Source organism: Balaenoptera acutorostrata, chromosome 3, assembly GCF_949987535.1.
Source record: "Balaenoptera acutorostrata chromosome 3, mBalAcu1.1, whole genome shotgun sequence".
Classification (NCBI taxonomy): Eukaryota; Metazoa; Chordata; class Mammalia; order Artiodactyla; family Balaenopteridae; genus Balaenoptera; species Balaenoptera acutorostrata.
Genome location: NC_080066.1, coordinates 65,958,069 through 65,981,636, shown reverse-complemented (window position 1 = coordinate 65,981,636; position 23,568 = coordinate 65,958,069). Strand labels below are relative to the sequence as shown.

The window sequence follows — 23,568 nt, the reverse complement described above, 5'->3', positions numbered from 1 at the left end:
TTATTATCTTCCTAAATTATTTTATTATTTCAGTAGTTTTAATTTTTTTTTCCTTTTGGATGTTCAAAGTATATAGCCGTATCACCTGCAAGTAGTGGTAATTTTGCCTCCTTCTAATCAATATTTTTAGCCCTAATTTCTTTTTCTTGTCTAATTATATAGGCTACTACTTCTGGTACAGTTAAATAAGAGTTAAATCCTTGTATCTTTGTCTTGTTCTTGACTTTACTGAAGATGCTTCTTGTATTTCTTTCTTTAGCATGATGCAGGCTCTTGGGCAGGGGTAGATTTACTGTTAAGGGAGCATTCTTATACCATTGAGTATTTTAATAAAAATAGATGTTGAATTATGCTTTTTCTTCTTAAACTTATTAATATGTAAATTGTATTAACATCTCTCCTAATATTAACTTGTCTCTATTCCTGGCATAAACCCCACCTGGTTAAGATGCATTGTTCTTTGAATATTCTGGACTCTTGTTTGTGTTGTGACTTCTTTAAATTTGTTAAGTGGCGCACAGGGTGCTAGATGGTGAGCACCATTCAACAACAGATCACAAGAGAAATTGAAATAGAGAAGTTAATTACTCACAGGTCCTGGAGGAAGTACACAGCACACCTTGAGGGGCCACATGGGAAGGTCAACGCACGGTACAGACAGTGAGAGGCAGGACCTGGGGCACATACCTTTATTAGGATCTGTGGGTAGAGTGCTTTGGGGTTCCCAGGCTGGGACCTGATTTGTTGATTCAGACCAGAGGAGTGGGTTTTTGGTAAGCCCCACAAGGGTCTTATCTATGGGGCTCAAAAGGCATACAGGCCCTGGGAGATTGTTGATCACAAGGGCTATTGGGGAAGTCATATCAGGAACTTACATTTGTGTGTGACTGCAGCTGCTCTCTAGGGCATGTGCTTGCATTAGGGGGCTAGTGTCAGTTTAAGGTCCATGAAAGCTGCTTAGCAGAACAAAATAGATGCTGAAGCAGTAACATCGCAGAGTAGCTTAGCTAACCTCTCAACACTTTAACATTTTGTTTAGGATTTATGCATCAGTATTCATAAGAGATGGTCTGTGACTTTATTTGTGAAATCTTTGTTGCATTTAGTTATTGCTCACAGCAGAAAATTTGGAAATATTCATTCTATTTCTGTGTTCTAGAATAGTTTAAATTACATTGGAACTGTCTGTTCTTTGAAATTTCGTGGAAATCCTATATGAAACCAGCTGGATCTGGTACTTTTTAGGAGATGAGGCTCTTTTGTCAACTTTCCTCATTTTTTTTCCCCCATGGAAACTTGTCTGTTTAGATTATCTCTTTTTCTGCAGTCAGTTTATGTAAATTATATTATCTTCAAAAATTGTTCATTCGTCTAGGTTTTCAAATGTATTTATTTTGAGTTTAGCAAAGTAGTCTTTTATGGTTCTTTTAGTTTGCTTAGATTTTGTAGTTATTTCCTTCTAACATTTCTTACTTATATATTTACTATTTCCTCCTTTTTCCTGATTAAGTTTTAGCGAGCAGATTAACTGTCTTTCTCCCAAAAAAAGCTTTTAGTTCTATTTATTCTGCTATTTTCTATTTTCTAACTCACTAATATCTGCTTTTATTTCTATTAATCTCTTTCTTCTGCTTCTCCTCAGTTTATTTTCCCTTTTCTAACTTATAATGCTCAAATTTGTTGTTGTCTTAGATGTACAGTTAAGTGTATTCAGAGTGCCCTACCAGTCCTTTTGCTGCAGTTTCCCCAGTCATCTTTTGGTGGACTGTAGTGCATCTTCTAGAAATTTCCACAGAAAACTCATGGGGTCAGTGTTCCCTGAGTTCTTGCATATTAAAATTATTGTCCTATGAAGAGGTGATCAAGGACTATGCAATCAAAAAATATAGGGAAAGAAGATATTTAGAGGTGGGGCATTATAGAAGAGGGGTTTTATAGAGTGGATCAAGCAGATAGTTGCAGTTTTTAGAAACATTATTTTTCTGGATTTTGGTGGTGTGTGTGGAATTTATCAGCTTAAAAATTTACATGTATTACCCTAACTTTGCTCATTCTAAATAAATACGTTTGTGCATAATTCTGTATTTAAAACATACTATCTTTAAAAGGGGCCCCCAAATTGTATAAGCTTCAAGCCCACAGCACTGGATCTACTTCTGACTGCTGCCCAGCTCACCCCCATCTGCGAACCCTCTCTTACAGATGACGTCTCTGCCTTAGTCCCCTGGGTGTATCCATCACCCTCCAGAAGTACATTATTTTTAGAGCTCTATGAGCTCTGCTGTGCCTAAACTGTCTCTCCTCCTCTTCTTTATACTTCCTCCTCTGGAGCTCCAGAGAAAATTTGTTTGCCTTTTGTATCCCTTTAAAAAGTTGATGTATGTTTCTTGGTTCTGCCAGAAATGGAAGATGGTATGTTTTTTCCTTTTATCCTCATTTTTGGACTATTTCCACAAGCAGGAGGGGGAGAATGCTGACTTATGCAACTATATTCACACGAGAAGTCCATTTCTGTCATTTTAAACATTTCTTTCTATTTTAAAAATAAAATACGTATACATTATAGAAAATTCAGATCCTGAGAAGTATAAAAAAGAAAATTAAAACCATCACTGTTAAAATCCTTGTGTATTTCTTTCTAATCCTTTTTCCATGCTTACATATTTTCTTTCCCTTAAAAAACTGGGATCATTCTAAACCTGCATGATAAAAAAATCTTGATTTTTTTTCACATAAGCATTTTCCCAAATCACTAAAAGGAAAAAAAGGGTTGTAAAAGCTGCATAAAATCAATTATATTATCATTTCCATGTTGTAAGCATTAGGTGAGTGTATTTTTTTTTTAAAGATTTATTGATTGATTGATTGCTATGTTGGGTCTTCGTTTCTGTGTGAGGGCTTTCTCTAGTTGCGGCAAGCGGAGGCCACTCTTCATCGCGGTGCGTGGGCCTCTCACTATCGCGGCCTCTCTTGTTGCGGAGCACAGGCTCCAGACGCGCAGGTTCAGTAGTTGTGGCTCACAGGCCTAGTTGCTCCGCAGCATGTGGGATCTTCCCAAACCAGGGCTCGAACCCGTGTCCCCTGCATTAGCAGGCAGATTCTCAACCACTGCGCCACCAGGGAAGCCCCCATATTCATTTTTTATATACATGTCTGTGTATATACATGTTTATTTTCTCAACATAAATTCCTAGAAAAGGAGCTATTTTGATCAAAGGGGTATGAACATCTTTATGACACTTGACAAATTGTCCACCAGAAAAGTTTCACTTTTCTGTAAGATCCACGCTTACATAACTAGAAGATGAAACTTTGCCCTTATCCCCACACCCTTGAACAACACTGGGCATAATCATATTTTGTAACAAATTTTGTAAGTTGATGAAAGGTGTCTTATTTTCATTTGCCTACCTTTGGTTACTAGTGAGGTGGAACATTTCTTCATAACTGTCACTACCGTTTCATTTCTGAACTGCCTGTTCACCTCCTTTGCACATTTTCCTGTTGGAGTGTTTGCTCTTTCTTTGTGACCTGTTAAGACGTATTTAAACGTTACTGATATTATACATGTGATGCTTTGGATGTAGGCAGCTTTGCTTTTTCTCAAAATAATGTGCTCTCAGTATCCATAACAAGAATGGATGGTGTACCATGAGTCTGAAGTCATATGTCAGTTCTTTCCAGCTTAGGTTTTGTTTTGAAGGAAAGTACATGTGTGTGGGAAAGCGAAGGACCTGGCTTCTTCTCCCTGAACCTAAGAGAAAGAAAGCTTCCAGAAAAGAAACCTAGCAGTTTAGGAAGCAGACCGCTTTTTCCTTTCTTTTCTCAGGCCCGGAGTTAACCCAGGGTCTTCTTCAAAGCAGAAAAGCGCCCCCCTGCCATCGTTCCTGTATAAGCCTCTAAATCAATTCCATACTCATGGAGCCTGGTAGAAGGAATGGATGTGTGTGTGGCAGTCATTATTGCTGAAGCATGCCACGTTTAAACGCTTTGCCCTCCATGAAATATCTTTTTTATGTTTTTCAGAAACCGTTTAATGAACTGTTGAAAAAGGGTTAATCGCTGTAGTGCGGCAAGTAGCCCCTTGAAAAGCCACACCAGCCATCACACTTTCCAAATAAAATTTTGTGAATTCAGGTGGGCGTCTTGGCTGGGAGAAGGCAGCAAGAAGATACTTCTGAACCATATGGTTGTCCCTCATGTCTTAAAATAAACAAACCTGCTTGGGTTACTCAGAGTCAAATGGTTTGGGAAGACCTTCTCAGGTTGGCATGAAAGCATGCACACTAAGCCAGCTTGCCCCTCATTGCCCTCTCTGTGCTCTGGGATAATGAGGTGAGAGCAGGTTTTTTGAGCCAGCTGGAGGGTCTAACGTTTAACTGCGAGACTGCCTGTGGCCTCTTCTGAAGTTTGGCTGGCAAATCAGTTCTCCATCCCTGTACCTCTCACTCTTACATTTCTTTGATTGTTTATAATATTTTATAATTTCCCCTGAGTTAGGACTGGAGCCATCTCAAACTTAATAATAACGTATATTTTTGTATAGCACCCCACAGGTTCAATGAGCTTCCTTCGCGTGATCTTTATCATCTGTGAGGAAAATGTAGCTGACCATTCTCCCCATTTTACAGCTGAGTAAACTGAGGCTTCAAAAAGCTTGATGGGTTCTCATGTGTGAGTCATATGACTAATGTGCATCAACATTCGTGTATGAACCTGGGCTTTATTATTACTCCAGGAACTCCATATACTTCAATGTGGACAAAAAACACAATTGGATTGCCCTGAAAGTGCCGGCGCAAACTCTCTTTGTCTTGGGGATAGCAGCTCCTTTCACCCAGAAGGGAAATATTTATCCCGCTCACACTATGTACCGTCCATTCTGGGAGGTGTTTTACATACAGTATATTGAATCGGCCATAGGTACCCTGGGAAGGAAGGGCTATTGCCATCGTTAGAGCTGGAGAAAGGGAGGCTCAGAGTGGTTAGCTTGCCCAAGAGCACATCAGAGGTTGCACCGGGTGTGAACCCCGCCCCGTGCAGCCCGGCTACTTGGTGTTGTGCTTGCCTGCATGAGGCTCAGGTTGTGAGTGGTGGTGAGGGCACGGCTGAACCTGGGCAGCCTCGACCCAGCCCTTCCTAGTTCACAGCACTGCTCTCGGGTAGCATCTGAGTGATGGAACACCCAGATGGAATCCAACTTTAATTTGATTCAAGACTGCAAAGGTCAATTTCATAAGGAAATTATGCATACCAATATGGGGAGGTTTTTAAATTACACATAAACCTTTGTAAATGAAAAAATTTAGGTAAAACTGTTTTTCAGTTTACACCTACTGTTTGTATTTGCAAACTAAACTTGTTGGGAGGAGGAATTTTTTTTTTTAATTACAGTGAAATAAATGAACACCAAAATAAAAAGAAAGGATTGGGTTCATCTCTGTCCCCATTTTTTCCTTTCTAACCCCACCTTCCAAGCTGGGAAACCTTGTGCCCTAAACGCGTCCGAGGGCCCAAGTCATGATCAGCCCTAGAGTCTCGAGAATTCCAAAGGCTGGCACAAAGCACAGGCAGCTTCCAGATCCAACAGGACACGGATTTTTAATTAAATATTTTCAAAAGCTTTCAAGCAGCCTAAGTATGTATTATACAAAGTTTCCTCTTTACTCTTCCGTATTCTGACCCCCTCCCCCATCACCACCACACCATGGATCCCCAAAGAAATACTGTCTGGATTCTTGCCCATTAGAGAATTCACTGTTTTTCTTTTAAGTTCTGTTTCAGTTCAGGAAGAAGAGTGGCTTTATAAACCATTACCAAATCAAAGCCCCATCAGAGGAGGACAGAAGCCCCCATACATTGGGATGAATTATTTTTGGTTCTTGATTTTATGCCAGTGCTAGTGAAATTTCACAGCTGGTTATTAAAAAATCCTGGGGTCGGGGTTATGTGCTATTTATGTCACAAGAAACAGGAGAAATAAAATACCCTAAAGATATGAAAATATTTTGTAAATCGACATATTTGGGGCATATGTTTCTCTTTCAGGGCCTAGGAAGTGATTTATATGCTCTGATGAAGTGCTGGTAGAAAGACCTCCACTGAATCCCCACTTAATGGTCCACGCACCTTCCAAACTATTGATACAGCTGACCTGACTAAGGCCCGTGGCGGGTGAGAGGAGGGAGACTGAGGAAATGGGGACAATTTATTGCCTTTCAGAAAGAAATGGTGCGAGTGACCTAAGTCACAGTTTCCTCTAAAGGTGGAAACTGCTAACAATTCAAGTTGACAACTGCCAATGGCAACCCAGCTTTGCTTTTCTCCCTATAAACTTGAATCGTTGGGTTATTTGAGAGAATGCAAAAATGGAGTGCCCCCCTCTTACTGCTTGGATCACTTCCAGCCCTACCCTCAAATGCAAAGAGCCAGACACCAAAGTCCCTTTTCTAGACATGAAGATGGCCCACAAGCCAGCCCCTCCCAGAGCAGATGTATGCCTCCATAGAGGAATGGGCTTCAAATGTCTTATTGTGATTAGCTAATGGTTCCCAATATCCAGTCCTCTGAGAATAACACTCTAAGCTAAACTAAAATACGAAAAGTGTAGTTTCTCTTTGTTAGTTAGAAATATGCTATAGGAGAAAAGGAATCATTTTTTTCTTTGCTCAGGAGATCTGACACCCAACAAATCAAACAGGACATGCCCAAGCTGCTGGGTCCAGAAAACTGCAGACTGCAGAGGTTGGGAAGGATTAAAATGAGGGTCAATATTATTATCGTTGTAATGAAAAGGATTTGGGTTTAGCAACTTCCCATGTGGGCTGTAAAGGAGGAAGTCTAAAGCTGTATTTCACAGACACATCTCACTGCCCCCCAGGGACACTCCCAGGCACCCAGTCCATCTTATTTTTAGCTTCTCCTTGAGGCTTCACGTCAGGAAAAGAGCGTGCATCTCGTTTAAGCCCATGGTAGAGTCACTAGAGGGGCTGATTACAGCTTCAGGCTTTGGAAGCATTCAGGGCCTCCTCCGTTTGTCTCAGAACAGTCAGCTGAGGCTCACATTCATTACTTTCTACGCGGTAAAGCACCAGCTCAGGTGCTGGCCCGCCTTGGAGCAGAGGCTTCTTTCTTGGAGGGAATGGTGGATCACAGCTAAGTACCATCCTTTGCTTTCTTAAGTTACAGATCAGTTTGGAACCTCACTTGTCCTGCATGAATCTATTCCTTGATTAAGCTGAACTGAGATCATTTAACGATGTTAGTGAGACCCGTCTGGAACTTACATGAACTACAGCTTTTGCATCCTAATGTTACCTCATGGTATAGAAAAGATAAGTTTTTGATATTAAAATTGACTTAGTGTACAATAGAAAGCTGTCGGTTTGAAGCATTACATTAATTAGGATTAGAATCTGCTGCACAAACAGAAGACTCAGAATAACCATGGTAGAGTCCCAAACGGGGTTTTCTTTTTCTTTCACTTGAAAGAAGTCTGTATGCAGGCAGTGAGGATCCTAAATTCCTCTGCTGTTTTGTTCTGTCCCCTCAGTATGCAGCTTTCATCCAGGTTGCCTCGGGGTCCAAGGGGCTGCAGGAGCTCCTGTCAACAGAAACGCATTCCAGGCAACAAGATGAAGAAGGAGAGAAAGACAAAAAGTGTACTACTGCTTGTTCCCCTGTTAGGGAAATTTCCCAGAAACTCGCCCTACAACTTCCACTGACATCTCATTGTACACCCCTGGCAACAAGAGAGGGTAGAAACTATAATCATTTAGTTGAGCTCCCTGATGCATGCACTAAAACCAGGGTCTGTCCTAAGGAAAAATGAGAGAACGAGTAAGTGACTCAGCGTCTCTGCCACAAGCAGTACTAGAGAAAGGAGAAGACTGTGGCACGGCCCCTGCCCCCTTTCCTCTTGGGGTGGCAGCAGCTGAAAATGAGAGAAACCACTCTGGGAGCATTTTCTAGAAGCTTTGTGCCCTGAGCAAAGTGATGAATTGGTTACCGAACGGAGAAGGAAATACATGAACACTGGGCATGTTCTAGACTTTTCCATCCAAGAAATGAGAATGCCAGTACTGCCGTTGCTCTCTAGCCCCCAAAGAGTATTTTGCAAAAGGAAGGATGTTTTACAGATTCTGAAGTTGTTGTATCCCAAAGTAGATCTTTCTGCAGTAAAGATGTAATGATACAAATTTGAATATTTTTCAAAATGCTCTGTTAATAAGGAGAAGAGAAAGGGAGTATGGCCATGTGTATGAAGGTATATATGTGCATGAGATAATATATATGCATATAAGAAATATATAAAAAATACATTTAATTAAATTCATCTTATAGTGCTTACTACATTGTGTCCTTGTTCAAGGGGTCTTGTCTACAGACATAAAGTTTAATCTCTTTAAGACTGAAATTCCCTGGGGAAAAGCATTACTTGCCAAGCAATCCTCACTGGGTTATAAGGTCCCCAGGTTACTGCAGTCTTTGCAATTGTTTTTTCTCTGTTAATCAACATACGGTTGTCCATCTTTGAATATAACTATGGAACTGTAAAGATTTCTCTTTGTTGAATAGGCAGAATGGGCTTTTAATGTCATGGTCTAATAAAAAAAAAAAAATTGGTTTCAGTGCCCTGAAAAGTAGAATATTGCTTCAGGATCATCAACGCAATGCACTTGGTGGATAGAATGTCTGGTACATGCCAGTGGAATTTTCAAACGGAGGAATTAAACATGTTTGGGTTAAAATTATATTTAAAGGAAACTGAATTCTTTGCAAGGGAAGAGTCGAGTGTAGGTTGATTCTTCTAATGATTTAGGCACTTGTCCTAACTGGGGGTGGCATGAAGCCAACATGAGCTGGTGATAGAAATCTAACACTTGAATCTAATGATTGAGTAACTTTTAACTAATAGAAACCCTGCTGTTGGATTATGTTACTCAAAACAATATTAAGTTTTGTAACACTGTCTAATCAGAAAGAATCCATGGAAGTAATCCATATAATATCGTCATTTATCATGCTTTATGGGGGAAACTACTCATTCTTCTTGAGAAAGCTGATTATTTCTCATCTAATTAAAACGCTAACATTTTAGGGGCCATTGCAAGTTGATACCCACAAAACCTTCCTGCTGTGTGCAAGTACCTTAAATGTATTTTAGAATATTTAAAATTTTTTCACCCCAGTTGTGCTTGTTATTAATACCTTACTGATATATAAGAGTTGGGGCAAAGTATTTTATTGTTTTTCGTTCTCTTTTTTTTTAATCCCATGGCTGCCTCTCCTAATGTCCCTCAACCTTAGGGTTTCTGTAGAATCATTCCTTCGTCTCACTGCCATGACCACCTCCCCAGTCCAGGCTTCACTGCTGGTTTCCTAGATGTTGAAGTAGCCACCATGTCTACCCCCTCTGCCTCTGTTTCTACCTTTTCCATTGACCCTGTACAGAGCAGCCGGATTCATCTTCTGATGACACGACTTAGGTCATCTAATCACCAAGCTCAAGAACATCTATTAGTATTGAGTTGATGCCAGATGAAGCACTGTAGCTTGGCATTGATCAAGCACATCCTACTTATCCCACCCTGTCTTTCATTATTTTCAGACATAAACCGTTCACCTTGGTCTAATTGGTCCCATTCCTGGTACTCAGAGTTGCTGTTCCCTCTTTGAAGTTTTGCTTCACACTATCTTCTCTACCGAGGATGTGTCTCTTTACTGAGTCTGATCCTTCCCTCAAGGCCCAGGAGGAAACCCGTCCTTTGCTTTGACTACCCACGGAGCAGTGGTCTCTCCAACACCAAGTTTTCAAAGCACATGTTGTCCCTGATACTATGTCACGTAAGATACCATGTACTATGTTTTCCTTACATTTATGGTCTAAGCAACTTCAAAGCCAGACTTATATATCTTAGAGGCTTAGCACAATTCTTTATGTATAATAATAAGATTGTTGTTGATGATGAAAGGGTATGAAAATATCACCAAAGCTAGGGGTTTTTCTTTCTTTCTTTTTTCTTTTGGAGGAGGTAGGAAGAATGAGAGAAAGCAATTAACACATATTTGGCACTTTCACTCTATCAAACGCTTTCTACATATGATTATTCTTAGTACAAACTCATGAGGTAAGTGTTGGTCTCCTTATTTTGCAAAGAAAGAAACTGAGACTCACATTTAATAACTTCGGTTATTAAAGGTTCATGCAATGAGTCCATGGCAGAGTCTGGGTTTGCCCAGAGTGGACTTGTCTGACTTCCAAACCTGTGTTTTGTTTATTCTCATTCTCACCTTCAGTCTCTTCTCCATTTCTCCCCTCGCTTTGTCTCTCTTCCTCTCCATGATGGTGTTTTCCAACTCTGCCAATGTGAGCTGTTGACCGCCTTCAGGGCCTAGGTAATGCCAAGGTCAGTATTAGCCATCCTTTGGCAAGTGTATTTCATTATGGCAAGGGAATTTAATGGCTGAACTGATGGAATAATCCAGTGTGCTCTGGCTTAATTCAGTAACCTTGTGAGTCTCTTTTGAACAGCTAACAGTTGAAGGCAGATATGAATTTAAAGATGCAAATAACTCTTTCCATTCTGACACCCTTGTGAAACTCCAGGACCATTTTCGTTTTGGTGTCATTGAGTTATCTTGTGCCTTCCCTTTCCTATCTCGGCCTCCTCTGTTTAGTACATGTTAACATAATTTCTGCCACCAAAGAGAGAGCAAATCACGCAGAGAACACACCTATTTAACTATGCTTAAGATCTGCCCAGGAATGTGGAACATGTTTAAATATAAAGCTGAGAATGAGGGCTTTGACATTGATTGATTTTAGAAATAAAGTAGGACTAATCCACAATACCGATCTCATAGAGAACTATTTTCACAAAATTCCAGAACATTTGTGGGAACTGGACCTTAACTAGAGCCCCATTGTACAGGGATAAATAGCATGATCCTTAGAGCTGATATAGCTACTGAAAGGAATGGCACATAATCAGGGCAAGCTGGTACATTTAGATATTACAGATGTTTAGAACTGCTTGTATATAATATAGGGCCAGTCCAGAAAGCATTGAAAAATACATCTCAACACTTTTTATGGGCTATTGAAATTAACTAGGAGTACAAAAGTTCAGCAAAATTAGGGTGGGGAAATGAATGAAAACAATGGGATATGCTTCTTTGTGAACTTCTGTGGAAAACAATTTAGAGGTCACCATGGATCACAGATGAACAGGAACACGATATCTTATCCAAAAGCAAGCACAAAGGATGTCTGAACAATTATAGAATCTATTAAAAATCTTCCAACTTAACATTAACTGTGTACAACAATAATGTATCGAGTTTTATGCTTCACAAGTTAGAGAAATGAAACTCAAAGGAGTTCAAATATGATTAAAGCAACGGAAGGTAAAATGTAAGAAGAGTTGAAACAGTTGACTTGGAAAATAATAGATTGGATCATCGTATGTTATATATTATATATTGAATAGAGGCAAGAGGTTCTACAGAAGATAATTTCAGGCTCCTGTCCATCTTTAGATAGAAAAAGGCTAGAAAACGTTGTAAGTGAGAGTTGGAGAAAGAAAACAAATCATTTAAATGAGGTCTTTCTGGCATATGGTCAAATATTGGATCCTCACTACTGACCCTACACATGCGGTTGCTTCAGTCCTCGTGTGTGCCAGGTGCTACATCAGAGGCTGTCATCTGACTCAGGGAATTTGCAGTCAAGTGTACTTACATACTGTTGAACTTGTATAGTATATACTGTATACCCATATATATCCATATGGGTATAGATATATAGTATATTATATATATATATACACACACACACACACACACACACACATACACAGTATATATACTAACATGTATAGTATATATAAGTGAATTGATATAGTGTAAGAATAGCGCAGGGTACCGAATACTATAGGAGATGTAAACAAAACCCCACCCAAGCTGCTAGGGGAGAGCCTTCCAATAAGGGTGCTTTTCTTTTTCTTTTTTTCTAGTTTTTATTGGAGTATAGTTGATTTACAAGGTTATGTTAGTTTCAGGTGTACAGCAAAGTGAATCAGTTATACATATTCATATATCCACTCTTTTTCAGATTCTTTTCCCATACAGGCCATTACAGAGTATTGAGTAGAGTTCCCTGTGCTATACAGCAGGTCCTTATTAGTTATCTATTTTATATATAGTACTGTGTATATGTCAGTCCCAATCTTCCAATTTATCCCTCCCCACCTCCTTTCCTCCCTGGTAACCATAAGTTGGTTTTCTACATCTGTGACTCTATTTCTGTTTTGTAGGTAAGTTCCTTTGTACCATTTTTTAAGATTCCACATATAAGCGATATCATATTTGTCTTTCTTTTCAAGTGTTACTGAAAATCAGGCAAAACAGAGCCCCAGAACCAGTTCTCTTGTAGGATCTACTGTTACAGCGTTGGTGTGAACACACCAGGTTTATGGAGGGCCCGGCTTCTGTCTTTTCACATGAAACCTTATCCTTGAACCTGGCCTTTCCATGGAGCTGTTCTGTCTGGGGATCCTGAACCCACCCATTAGGAGCTTGTCTGGTCCATAAGTGAAAACTAAACAAGGCAAACCCCCAGCTTGGCTGGGACCCATACAGTCTAGGAGTTGCTGCAGCAAAGGGGGTCTGGGCAACACCTCTCTGCTGACCTCCCAACTCCCCGCCCCCCCGCCACCAGAGTGTCACCCTCCAGGGTCGTGGCCTAATTTGTTTGCTCTTGAGCCCTGAATTGAGAGTTCTGATGGACAGTCAGCACAGTAAAGCCAAAAGAAGCACCAATTTCACTCCTGGAGCCAACCCTCCCATCTATTTCAATAGATGAAAATCATGCACAAAACAGGAAAATGGAACCATTGTCTGTACTGTAATTTTCTAACTCAAGTGACCATGAAGAACCAGTTCATACTGGCACTTATTATGCAGACAGCTTTTGGAACCCAGTTACTCAGTAAATTATGATTTTAGAGGGTATATAGCATGGTGGGAGGAGAAAGGTGGAAAAGAATGGTGGAAAATTAAGGCTTTTCAAATAGCAGGGCAAATCATACCTTTCAGATTCAGCAAGGCCCCTGGGACATGCACTTGTTCTGAGCAAGTAATGAAGAATTTCATCTTTCTTTATCTTCATGACTTGAAGGCTGGGACTCCAAGTCAACAGGGAATCTTGAGGGGTAGCTCAGAGCCTGGCTTATTATAAGACCTTCAATATATGTGTGTTGAATGAATGCACAAGGGAATGAATGAATATATGCATACAAGGTTATGGAAGCTGAGACAATTAAAGGTGAGGGTGGTCACCTCTGTTGATTTACACAGAAGAACTGATGAAGGATTAAAGGACTTCTTAATTAAGTCAGATGACTTCAGAAGAAACGATTTTAGAAGCATTAAAAACTAAAGCCACATATTCCTCTCACAAAGTATGCAAATAATTATAGAAGGTGGAAAAAAGAAAAGATACAAAATGGAGCCAGTGGCTAAAGCCCCAACTACAAGGAATTTGAGAATAACATATTGTTTGGATTAATTTTTTTAAATAAAGTTTTTATTTTGGAATAATTTCAGATTTACCCAAAAATTGCAATGATAGTTCAGAGAATTCCTGCGTACTGCTTTAGCTAGTTTCATTTTTGCCTAATGTTAACATGATAAATTACCAAGGTACATTTGTCAAAACTAAGAAGCCAGCACTGTTCAGACACAGTGTCAGGAGTTGGTCCCTGCCCACTGGGACATCGCTATTAACTAAACTCTATAGACTCTATTCAGATCACCAGTTTTTCCATTATCGTCCTTCTGTTCCAGGGTCCAAGCCAGGATCCCACATCACGTTAGATCATCACATCTCCTTAGTCTCCTTTGGTCTGTGACAATTTCTCAGTCTTTTCTGGTTTTCATGTGCTTGACATTTTTTGACAGTTTTGAGGTGTGTGGTCAGGTATGTTGTAGAACATCCCTCAAAAATGGGTTTGTCTGAGGTTTTCTCATGGTTAGACTGGGGTTACGGGTTTGGGAATACCCCAGTAGTCCACAAGGTGACTACCACAAAGGTGAAGTGCCCTTCTGGACATGTCATATCAGGGGCCACATGACATCACTAGGGATATTAATCTTGATTAATTTTTCGGACCACAGTTCTTGCCTTTACCCCAACATGGTCCCATCCTATGGCCAACCTCCCACCCTTCCAGGCTCACATTAAGTAGCATGGAGTCTCCTTTCAGACATCCTCAGAACCCTGTTCCTTTGTACGTAACTGAGACCCTGTTCCCACACGTACTCTCTTTTGCTTTAGCAGCAATGAACTCTCCCTTTATGGATGTTTATTGAGTATCTGTTTAAACATTATCAAAGAGAGTGAATGAAACAGACATGCACTTAAAGACGTTCTTAGGGCTTGAGGAAGGAGATGAAAGCACTGAAATGCAAACTGAGATATAAACAAAGAACAAGACAGGAGAAAGATGGCAGCCAAAAGTAAACAGCCAAATCAAACAAGAGCAAAATTTGTGATGAAAATAGCAAATGCAAAATGGAATAGTAGTCAAAAGCAAAGTTAAAAAAATTCAAAAGTTAACCAACTTTAAAATTTTGCAGGACTTCCTTGGTGGTCCAGTGGCTAAGGCTCTGCGCTCCTGATGGAGGGGGCCCTGGTTCGATCCCTGGCCAGGGAACTAGATCCCACATGCGTGCCGCAACTTAAGAAGTCCACATGCCACAACTAAGACCCAGTGCAGCCAAAATAAATAAATAAATAAATATTTTTTAAATTTTGCAAAAGTAGAGGAAATTTAAGTCGTTCGGGTTTGTAGGGACCAAAACATAAACCAAAAAATATGTTTCAAATAGGTAAAGCAAATTTTAATGAAAAGCAAAATAATATAGTTATCTGATTTTACAAAAGGAAAATACTGCAATTTGGAGAGTGCAAGAACCTTTGGGCAACCCTTAAGTGATAGTAGCTATCAGCTTGAGCTTAACGACGGGGTCTGAGGAGGACTGTACCGAAGGCTTAAATTTGGACCTGTTTTCTTTGTATAAACAGAGTCATTTTGTTTTGAGAGGCAGACAACAAAGGAATTTTAAATCCTTTTTTAAAAATTTAGCTTGGTAAATGGTTTTTGTTTGTTTGTTTATTTTTGAGGAAAAAAATACATGAACATGTTTTCTAAATGTGGCTCATGCCCACGATGTCATATTAAATGTTTTCTTTCACTCAGCAATTTATTGTGCATAGTCTCTGTTCAGACACAGTGTCAGGAGTTGGTCCCTGCCCCCAGGGACTTGTAGTCTAGTTAGTATATGCCCATTTTATTCCTTACCTCTCATTTGCATTTTTGCTGGTTTCGAGCTTAGGAGTCAAATCTCTTTTGCAGGCAGGGTTTTGGTTTTGCTTTTTCCTTCTGTAGCCCAGGCTATGCACCATGTCATTTAGGAAAGTGTATTACACATCAGGATGAGTGACCTGTCTTAGCACCTCTCTCCTACCCCCTGCCCAGGTTAAGTACTGTATTGTTGATGCTCTCACTCTTACTTCCCCATGTGCTTGCAAGAGGAGCAACCCATGAACATGGTAGAGACAGTAAATTTGTCTCCATAGGTTGGCTCTACTTTGTATACTCCCTTGCCAACCAAGCCCAGGTTGTTTGCAAGTGACCTGCCTTGTCCAGCCTTTCGTCCCATCCAGCACAAGTGCCACACACCGGGCATCCCGTCCCAAATAAGAATGTCAACACAAGGCTATGAAAATCCGTGTAATCCACACAAAACTATGTAACACATTAAACCTTCAGGTTGCATATAGGAAACAAAGATCCTACTATATCCCACAAGCCCCATTATTTTTTAGTTTTTTCAATTCCATCACTTATGGTTGCTTGAAGAGCAAGTTGTCTTTCTCAGCCTGAACTGGCCCAAGGCCTCTGCCATGGCTGGACTTTTCTGCCACTTTATACGGTTTGTGTTCTAGGCTCATCTGTCAGGTGCTGTTCTGTTCTAACTTGTGTTCATGTCATGTTGCTTAGTTCACAAATGCCTGGTAAAAGGAGAAATGCTACCAATATACCATGTAAGTTAAGTTGATTCATCTGTGATTTTCTAAGGTAGAATAACAGAAGTAGAATTACAAACTTCAGCAGCTTCAACAGGACAACAAAACAAAGCAAAACAAAACAATACCTCAGTAGGGTGCTGCATAGACTAGAGCCTTTACAGATGTATCTTAAGCAAATTAAAAATGAGTGCAGTCAGGGAGATCAGCTTGGTGCTTTGTGACAACCTAGAGGGGTGGGATAGGGAGGGTGGGAGGGAGATGCAAGAGGGAGGAGATATGGGGATATATGTATATCTATAGCTGATTCACTTTGTTATAAAGCAGAAACTAACACACCATTGTAAAGCAATTACACTCCAATAAAGATGTTAAAAAAAAAAAAAATGAGCGCAGGAACTTCCCTGGCGGTCCCGTGGTTAAAACTCTGCGCTTCCAATGCAGGGAGTGTGGGTTCGATCCCTGGTTGGGGAACTAAGATTCCCACATGCTGCATGGCGTGGCCAAAAAGTTAAAAAAAAAAAAAAAAAAATGAGTGTATACCGAGGGCTCCAGCCTCCAGAAGAAGCACACCTCCTGCCTTTTGGGGCTGTAGGGCTGCAGTTAGTTGTGCTTCCTGCTGTGCCTTTAATGGCTACCCTGTGGCTCAGAGCTCTGCTTCATCATCTTGACTCAGCACCTGCAAGCGAGTGCTGCCACTCTTTTGTCTTTGTACATTTTTAATATTCCCTGAGGTCGACTCCAGAACTCTAAACTTCCTGCTTGGGGTGTTAAATTATATCCCAGGAACCAATTATTGTTTTTGCCTGGCTTCTGGTTACAAAGTTGCACAGGTTTTAAATGGTTGGCCCTTAGTTTTCCCAAAAACTCCACATTTTTAGGGCACTGTTTTGCAGAACACAAGGTTTTTCAGGGGTCCATATTGAAAGGCCTATACTCATCTGTGTTTTTCTTTCAACCACACTCAGATCTTTTCCCTTTGATATGTTCTTAGCTGGGGACACTGCTCCTTCCATTGTCCCAAAGTTTGAAAAGTGGGGGCTGAGGAGAAGAGGGGTGGAGTCACGTAGTTCCTAGCAGTTACCTCAATGTATTGCCACTGCAAACTCCATTCCCTCTAGACCCCAAACTCCATGAAGACAAAGACCAAATGTTTGGTCTCCACATCCCTCATGCCTGCAGAAAAGCCTAGACTCAGAGTTGGAATGTTAACTCAAATTGTCTGTAACAGGTGTCAGAAAGCCAGATGCCCTCCCCAAATACACTCCCCATGGAAGCAGGGCCAGAATTATACTGCAAGACTTTTAGGGATAAACCCCATGATGCTCCAAGGGGCCCACTCTAATTCAACTAAGCAAATTGACCAGTACCTCAATTAGATCTTCTAATAACTTGTATTGGGCTTTTCTCCTGAAACGGGGAAGAGCAAAGTCATTGCTACCAAAAAGTAAAATAAAAAGTACAATGGTGCAATAGTGTCATTCGAAAATAATAGTGGGAGAAGAAGAGAGAGATAAGTGTATGACTGAGAAAGATGTGTTACATGAGTTGTGAACATGGCTAAGGGAGCGGGAGGACCCCTTAATTATCCAGGGAATTGGGAACTGTCTAGACAAGTAATTCAGATACCTCAGGCCGAAGCCAACCCTTCAGGAGTTTGTGCCAAAGCCCAACCTCAGTCCTGCCTACTGGAGTCCCAGGGTTTTGTTTTGCCCTGGGTTAAGCCGCATCGCAGTTGGCAGCCAACTATTAACAATGAGTAGCTTACCTTAAGAAGCTCACTCCTAAGGGAATTCTTCTCCCTCCTGTCCACTGTAGTAAGGGGCCGGTGAACTAAAATGCAAAGAACTATTTCCCCCAAGTTCAGAGGGTCATGGTTACCTTGGCCAGACCCTCCATACCCCACCTTGCCCTGCTACCCCTTGCAGATCCCTAGAGGAGAAGGCATAAGACGTAACACTGGAAATCAGAGGGCTTGCATTCCAGCTCTGCCGAGGACCTGCTGGGAATCTGGGGGTGGTCATTTAACCTGTCTGTTTCTTAGTTCCTCATCTGTGAAGTGAAGGGGCTGAATGAGAACATTGCATTTTTTTTCTGAGTAGAGAGGTGATAAAACACATTTTCACTGTTGTAAAACATGGAAAAATATCATGCGTATGTAAAGTATTTTTAGAGATTATAAATACAATTTGGGATCCTGTTTCTTCCCCTAACGTTATATGAAGCACTTCTCCATTCATTAAAATAATTACGTGTCATTATTAAAATTTCACAACGTTGGGTTTCCAAAATGCCTTCCAGCTCAAACATTTTAGGATTCTTTGAGTGATGATACAAAAAAAAAGGATGAAACTTTATTTAAAAGAATGCCTTGGGAGGACCTTCAAGATGGTGGAGGAGTAAGACATGGAGATCATCTTCCTCCCCACAAATACATCAAAAATACATCTACATGTGGAACAACTCCTACAGAACACCTACTGAATGCTGGCAGAAGACCTCAGACTTCCCAAAAGCCATGTGGCTTACAGGGTCTTGGTGCTCCAGCCGGGTGTCAGGCCTGAGCCTCCAAGGTAAGAGAGCCAAGTTCAGGACATTGGACCACCAGAGACCTCCCAGCCCCACATAACATCAATCGGCGAGAGCTCTCCCAGAGATCGCCGTCTCAACGCTAAGACCCAGCTCCACTCAACAACCGGCAAGCTCCACTGCTGAACACCCCATGCGAAACAACTAGCAAGACAGGAACACAACTCCACTCATTAGCAGAGAGGCTGCCTAAAATCATAATAAGTTCACAGACACCCCAAAACACACCAACAGACGTGGTCCTGCCCACCAGAAAGACAAGATGCAGCCTCATCCACCAGAATACGGGCAGCAGTCCCCTCCACCAGGGAGCATGCACAACCCACTGAACCAACCTTAGCCACTGGAGGCAGACACAAAAAACAATGGAAACCTGCAGCCTGCAAAAAGGAGACCCCAACACAGTAAGTTAAGCAAAATGAGAAGACAGAGAACTACACAGCAGATGAATGAGCAAGGTAAAAACCCACCAGACCAAACAAATGAAGAGGAAATAGGCAGTCTACCTGAAAAAAAATTCAGAATAATGATAGTAAAGATGATCCAAAATCTTGGAAATAGAATGGAGAAAATACAAGAAACGTTTAACAAGGACCTAGAAGAACTAAAGAGCAAACAGACAATGAAGAACAACACAAAAAATGAAATAAAAAATTCTCTAGAAGGACTCAATAGCAGAATAACTGAGGCAGAAGAACAGATAAGTGACCTAGAAGACAAAATAGTGGAAATAACTACCCCAGAGCAGAATAAAGAAAAAAGAATGAAAAGAATTGAGGACAGTCTCAGAGGCCTCTGGAACAACATTAAATGCACCAACATTCGAATTATAGGGGTCCCAGAAGAAGAGAAAAAGAAAGGGACTGAGAAAATATTTGAAGAGATTTTAGTTGAAAACTTCCATAATATGGGAAAGGAATTAGTCAATCAAGTCCAGGAAGCACAGAGAGTCCCATACAGGATAAATCCAAGGAGAAACATGCCAAGACACATATTAATCAAACTATCAAAAATTAAATACAAAGAAAAAATATTAAAAGCAGAAAGGGAAAAACAACAAATAACATACAAGGGAATCCCCATAAGGTTAACAGCTGATCTTTCAGCAGAAACTCTGCAAGCCAGAAGGGAGCGGCAGGACATATTTAAAGTGATGAAAGGGAAAATCCTACAACCAAGATTACTCTACCCAGCAAGGATCTCATTCAGATTCGACGGAGAAATTAAAACCTTTACAGACAAGCAAAAGTTAAAGAGAATTCAGCACCACCAAACCAGCTTTACAACAAATGCTAAAGGAACTTCTCTAGGCAGGAAACACAAGAGAAGGAAAAGACCTACAATAACAAACCCAAAACAATTAAGAAAATGGTAATAGGAACATACATATCAATAACTACCTTAAATGGAAATGGATTAAATGCTCCAACCAAAACACATAGACTGGCTGAAAGGATACAAAAACAAGACCCGTATATATGCTGTCTACAAGAGACCCACTTCAGGCCTAGGGACACATACAGACTGAAAGTGAGGGGATGGAAAAAGATATTCCATGCAAATGGAAATCAAAAGAAAGCTGGAGTAGCAATTCTCATATCAGACAAAATAGACTTTAAAATAAAGACTATTATAAGAGACAAAGAAGGACACTACATAATGATCAAGGGATTAATCCAAGAAGAAGATATAACAATTGTATATATTTATGCACCCATCATAGGAGCACCTCAATACATAAGGCAAATGCTTACAGCTAGAAAAGGGGAAGTTGACAGTAACACAATCATAGCATGGGACTTTAACACCCCACTTTCACCATTGGACAGATCAACCAAAATGAAAATAAATAAGGAAACACAAGCTTTAAATGATACATTAAACAAGATGGACTTAATTGATATTTATAGGACATTCCATCCAAAAACAACAGAATACACTTTCTTCTCAAGTGCTCACAGAACATTCTCCAGGATAGATCATATCTTGGGTCACAAATCAAGCCTTGGTAAATTTAAGAAAATTGAAATCATATCAAGCATCTTTTCCGACCACAGCGCTATGAGACTAGATATCAGTTATAGGAAAAAAACTGGAAAAAATACAAACACATGGAGGCTAAACAGTATGCTACTAAATAACCAAGAGATCACTGAAGAAATCAAAAAATACCTAGAAACAAATGACAATGAAAACACGATGACCCAAAACCTATGGGACGCAACAAAAGCAGTTCTAAGAGGGATGTTTATAGCAATACAATCCTACTGCAAAAAACAAGAAAAATCTCAAATAAACCTAACCTTACACCTAAAGCAATTAGAGAAAGAAGAACAAAATAACCCCAAATTTAGCAGAAGGAAAGAAATCATAAAGATCAGATGAGAAATAAATGAAAAACAAATGAAGGAAACGATAGCAAAGATCAATAAAACTGAAAGCTGGTTCTTTGAGAAGATAAACAAAATTGATAAACCATTAGCTGGACTCATCAAGAAAAAAGGGGAGAAGACTCAAATCAACAGAATTAGAAATGAAAAAGGAGAAGTAACAACTGACACTGCAGAAATACAAAGGATCATAAGAGGTTACTACAAGCAACTATATGCCGATAAAATGGACAACCTGGAAGAAAAAGCAGGCATAGAGGGAACTTACCTCAACATAATAAAGACCATATATGCCAAACCCATAACCAACATCATTCTCAATGTGAAAAACTGAAACCATTTACAAAACTAAGATCAGGAGCAAGACAAGGTTGCCCATTCTCACCACTATTATTCAACATAGTTTTGGAAGTATTAGCCACAGCAGTCAGAGAAGAAAAAGAAATAAAAGGAATCCAAATTGGAAAAGAAGAAGTAAAACTGTCACTGTTTGCAGTTGACATAATACTATACATAGAGAATCCTAAAGATGCTACCAGAAAACTACTAGCACTAATCAACGAACTTGGTAAAGTAGCAGGATACAAAATTAATGCCAGAAATCTCCTGCATTCCTATACACTAATGATGAAATATCTGAAAGAGAAATTAAGGAAACACTCCCATTTACCAATGCAACAAAAAGAATAAAATACCTAGGAATAAACCTACCTAAGGAGACAAAAGTTTTCTGTGTGCAGAAAACTATAAGACACTGATGAAAGAAATTAAAGATGATACAAACAGATGGAGAGATACACCATGTTCTTGGATTGGAAAAATCAACATTGTGAAAATGACTATACTACCCAAAGCAATCTACAGATTCAATGCAATCCCTATCAAACTAACAATGGCATTTTTCATAGAACTAGAACAAAAAATTTCACAATTTGTATGGAAACACAAAAGACCCTGAATAGCCAAAGCAATCTTGAGAAAGAAAAACAGCTGGAGGAATCAGGCTCCCTGACTTTAGACTATACTACAAAGCTACAGTAATCAAGACAGTATGGTACTGGCACAAGAACAGAAATATAGATCAAGGGAACAGGCTAAAAAGCCCAGAGATAAACTCACGCACATCTGGTCACCTTATCTTTGATAAAGGAGGCAAAAATAAAAAATGGAGAAAAAACAGCCTGTTCAATAAGTGGTGCTGGGAAAACTGAACAGCTACATGTAAAAGAATGAAATTAGAGCACTCCCTAACACCATACACAAAAATAAACTCAAAATGTATTAAAGACCTAAAGGTAAGGCCAGACACTATAAAACTCTCAGAGGAAAACATAGGCAGAACACTCTATGACATAAATCACAGCAAGATCCTTTTTGACCCAGCTCCTAGAGAAATGGAAATAAAAACAAAAATAAACAAATGGGACCTAATGAAACTTAAAAGCTTTTGCACAGCAAAGGAAACCCTAAACAAGAGGAAAAGACAACCCTCAGAGTGGGAGAAAATATTTGCAAATGAAGCGACTAACAAAGGATTAATCTCCAGAATATACAAGCAGCTCATGCAGCTCAATATCAAAAAACAGACAACCTAATCCAAAAATGGGTGGAAGACCTAAATAGACATTTCTCCAAAGAAGATATGCAGATTGCCAACAAACACATGAAAGGATGCTCAACATCACTAATCATTAGAGAAATGCAAATTAAAACTACAATGAGGTATCACCTCACACTGGTCAGAGTGGCCATCATCAAAAAATCTACAAGCAATAAACGCTGGAGAGGGTGTGGAGAAAAGGGAACCCTCTTGCACTGTTGGTGGGAATGTAAATTGATACTGCCACTGTGGACAACAGTATGGAGGTTCCTTAAAAAACTAAAAATAGAACTACCATATGACCCAGCAGTTCCACTACTGGGTATATCCCGTGGGAAAACCATAATTCAAAAAGAGTCATGTACCACAATGTTCACTGCAGCACTATTTACAATAGCCAGGACATGGAAGCAACCTAAGTGTCCATCGACAGATGAATGGATAAAGAAGATCCATTGTATATATATGTGGCACATATATACAATGGAATATTACTCAGCCATAAAAAGAAACGAAATTGAGTTATTTGCAGTGAGGTGGATGGACCTAGAGTCTGTCATACAAAGTGAAGTAAGTCAGAAAGAGAAAAACAAATACCATATGCTAGCACATATATTGAAACTAAAAAAAAAAATGGTTCTGGAAAACCTAGGGGCAGGACAGGAATAAAGACCCAGACGTAGAGAATGGACTTGAGGACACGGGGAGTGGGAGGGGTAAGCTGGGACGAAGTGAGAGAGTGGCATGGACATATATACACTACCAAATGTAAAATCGATAGCTAGTGGGAAGCAGCCGCATGGCACAGGGAGATCAGCTCGGTGCTTTGTGACCACCTAGAGGGGTGGGATAGGGAGGGTAGGAGGGAGACGCAAGAGGGAGGGGATATGGGGATA

At 40.1% G+C, this 23,568-nt stretch overlaps 1 protein-coding gene across 2 annotated transcripts in view; it reads left to right on the top strand.

Moving 5' to 3' along the window:
* The window catches only part of THSD4 (thrombospondin type 1 domain containing 4), a 584,405-nt gene that overhangs the window by 327,964 nt on the left and 232,873 nt on the right, over positions 1 to 23,568 (top strand). The gene's annotated exons all lie outside the window — the stretch shown is intronic.